This window comes from Microtus ochrogaster, chromosome 16 (assembly GCF_000317375.1).
Source record: "Microtus ochrogaster isolate Prairie Vole_2 chromosome 16, MicOch1.0, whole genome shotgun sequence".
Taxonomy (NCBI): domain Eukaryota; kingdom Metazoa; phylum Chordata; class Mammalia; order Rodentia; family Cricetidae; genus Microtus; species Microtus ochrogaster.
The window spans coordinates 29322788-29326697 of NC_022018.1; the positions used below are offsets into that span (position 1 = coordinate 29322788).

Here is a 3910-nt window from a genome sequence, read left to right on the forward strand (position 1 = left end):
ATAGGAAGAGAGAGGAGGTATAGGGCAGTATAGCCCCTGCAGGATGAGCAGGAAGTGTAGGAGGGATGAGGAACGTCTGAGTTCCCTGTTCCAGGCTGCAGCCGCACTGACTCACCCCAAAGATGTCTCTCCCGGGTGCCCAGATCGAAACTTGATACTGCTTGGGTAGCTCACAAACAAAGGGCCCACCCTGCTCCCTGCAGGCAGGCTATGGAGACAAAGGAACTACCACCCTCCCCTTTGCCCTCCTGATTCCGAGTTTTAATATCTATTAGGTATGGTTTAAATTCATATAATGAATTAAAATGAGCTAAAACAAGAGCATTTTATACAGTAATAAGCACCACAAGGAAACAGTGACAAGAAGGGGCACCCAAAATGAAGTTAAAAATGGGGAGAGACTTATCAACATTCAACGATTTTTCAACTTTTTTGAAGCTAAGTAAAATTCCTAATGTTGCTGATGGCCCCTGACTCAGCATTTTCCAGGGACTGACTGTGGCAGAAGCCACTCTTCACCTGATCTTTTCCTATAAGGCTATGTATGACACAGGATAGTGCTTCAGCATGATATGTTTCTCCTGGTTATTGGTGCGACTTCACTGGGATTCACTCCTTTCTACCCTCTAGCCATTTATCAGGAATTTCTCACAGGAAACAGAGTGTCTCTGGTTCTTTGGTTTGTCTGGTTAATTTTTTTCTAATCTCCAAGTTGAAAAGAGAAAAATAGAAGCTATCTAGGCATCAATTTTACATCCATTTTATGTGATGGCTTCTTGTTCACATAAAAAGAACATTATAAATCACCATAAGAAAGGATGCAAATACCATTCTATCAATTGTCAGAATGGGCCTAACTTGACAACTCAGCTTTTCTCTGTGCCTGGGATGAGTCTTTTCTTTTTTGGCCACTACTTCTCTATGGTCTGTGTTATATTAGTGCCAAGGCTTTTCATAGATTGTTAACCTTATTTCTGTTTAGGTTAACAGATGAACAAAAGAAAAGACAAAGTATATACTCATTAAGTTTATATCTGGTAAAATGTTGGGAGAATACACAATAAAAGGATTAATAAAACAGGCAAAATTTTGATCCTGCCAAGAGGTAGGAATGGACTATTATTTAACAAGATAAATTATAGTGCTAGTGGAATACCAGTTGTAGTATTTCAACAGGAGGAAGTGTGACGTATCTGTGATAGTGAACAAAATGCTACTTAGGGTTTTCTGATTCTAACTGATTCTCTGAATTAATTTAGAGTGTAATTGACCAACATGCTTATTGAGCTGTTTTAATAGATATTAGAACAATGTAAGGTGTCACAGGAAAGCACGATGGATCTTATCTAATGAGGCTGTAGGAGTCAAGAAGAACCCAAGACTCAAGCACGTATGCTGAGCTTAAGAAGCAGAATTCATAAGGTTGGTAGAGACTGAGTTGAAGGGGAACAGGCTATTCTGGAACTAGACAAGTATTTAAACAAAGGCAACATTACAGAGATTGATGTGTGACATTAGTCTAGTTTTTCTTGAATAGAAATTATTAAAGAAGCAAAATAGAGAGAATGTGAATTTTGAATAAAAATCTTAACAGAAGGAAAAAGATACTTAGATAACTAAATTAAAGGTGAACATTCCCAAGGAATTTTGTTGTCTGGGTGCTTAGGCTCAGATAACATGCTCTGTTTGATAAATTTTATAAAGTAGTTTTATAAGATTTATAAAACAAATAGAGGGCAAGGAAATTATTAAACCCTTTAGCAGAATTCATGTTTAGAAATGAACACCTTGATGATAGTTTTACATCTTATGAGTAAGTCTGGTGTAATTATCAGGGGCAGATTGTCACGGCTAGCTTTGCTGTTTATGAGCTGAAAATCCAATGTCTTCTAATAGATAAACTTTCTGGGTGTGTTTCCTGTAAAAAAAAGTCATAGAGGGATTATAAGAAATCAATTGGACTCAATGGACTCCAGCTTTCTTTTAGAGCCTTTGCAATCCTGGCCCCGCCCATCTTGACAGATATAAATAGTGCTGGAGCCTTGCCTTTTACTCAGCTCAGGTTAGTAAGGAAGAAAAGACCAGGCTCAGACTTGTTAGGTTGTGGACATCATGGATCTCAAACAGTCATTCAGTGAAGCTGAATGATGGAAACTTGATGCCAGTGCTTGGATTTGGCACGTTTGCTTCAGATGGAGTAAGTGGGCCTCTTGGGAACTAAAGCATTAGCTATTAAGTATTCTGGAAGTGTGTTCAGAAGGCAGGAGACCTGCAGCTGGTGGATGCTTTACCTGGGCTTCCCTTTCACTGTCTACATTTACTTCTTTTCATGCTTGGGGATGCGTATTGGTACTTGGTGAGATGCCAAGATGTTAGGTCTGGAGATGTGGAGGTTAAGGATTTTGTAGGTGGATAATCTATCATTATTGTTATTAACATTGTTTCCTGACAAATCCCAATGCTTGCTATACATTTACTTACATATATGAGTATAATGAATCCTTGATGGAAGTATTCTTACTAATTTTTAAATTCTTATCACCTAATGCTTCTCCTGCATTCTACTCTTGGTTAGAAATTCCTATGGGCAAAGCATATGGGAGAAAATGGCTAGCGGTGGGAATATTGGACTGACGTTTTTCTTTGAGTTTTTTTGGAAGAAGCTGTATTTGTTAGAGAATTTCAACTATTTGAACAGGTTTATAAAATTTCATACAGGTATGCAATGTATTTTGTTCACATGCACCACTCATTTCACACCTCCAACTCCTCTCAGACTCTCACTTCTCTTTCCCCACTTCATTTCTTCTTCTTTTCTCTTTTTTCAATAACCAAATAAGTAGATTAATACTGTCTATATGCACTTGAATATGAGGCCATTCACTAGAACATGGCCAGTCTACTTGCAGCCACATGCCTGAAGTAAACGGGTTTTCAGTTTCCCAGAAGCCATCAACTGTCAGTAGCAGGTTAGCTGGAGGGTGAGTCCTTGTCAACCCATCCTCTGTCCGTGCTGCAGTGTAGACTCCACCCTCTGCCCGTGCTGCAGTGTAGACTGGATTGGTAGCAGCTGCTGTTGACTCATGAATGCAAGCAGTTCCATCCCATCCAGAAGACACTGTTATACAGCAGCTTCCAGTTTCATGATCCCTGGTTCTTACACTCTTTCTTCCTTCTCTTCCATGAAGTTCCATATGCCTCTTGAAGAAAGGGTGAGCTATAGAAGTCCCAATTATAGGTGAGCTCTCCATGAACACCTGCTTTCTGAACACAAATAGTTGTGGGTCCTGGTATTAGCTATTGTTTATGGCAAAAGGAAACTTCGTTGATGAAGACCGAGAGATGCACTAATCTATGGGCATAAATATAAACATTTAGAATGCAAGTCAAACTTTTTAAAAATGTCTCTGAGAATCCACAATCATTCCATTCATAAGTTAGTACTGAAGACTTGCAAGATATAAAGTAGCAATGGGGATGAGATCACACTTTTTAGTAAACACATTATACAGCCATTCAACAGATCATTTGAGTGAACTGAAAGTGTCTAACTCTAGTTACAGGTAATGGAGGCTTTGGGGTGACTGTGTGGCTTTCACAACAAAATGGAAATATTTGAAGCAAAGATAAAAAGCTGTTAAGATGATGATAGTGATTATTTTTAAAACTAAATCTCATGCATTCCAGGCTGGTGTTGAATTCACTTTGTAGATAAGAATGACCTTGAGCTTCTGACCTCGCTTCTCCATCTCCCAAGTGCTAGGATTGTAGGCGTGGGCTACCCCATCCACTTCTCATACTTTCTCGTGCTATGACTGTCTTTCACACTTCTTCTGGAAACCTCCTGAGAGAAGGGAAACGAGTCCGTTTTGTTTTTTTTTTTTTTTTTTTTTTTTTTTTTTTTTTTTTG

At 38.8% G+C, this 3910-nt stretch overlaps 1 pseudogene; it reads left to right on the forward strand.

The window, feature by feature from the left end:
• LOC101993818 overlaps window positions 1-3910 on the forward strand; it is a 90299-nt pseudogene that overhangs the window by 73535 nt on the left and 12854 nt on the right.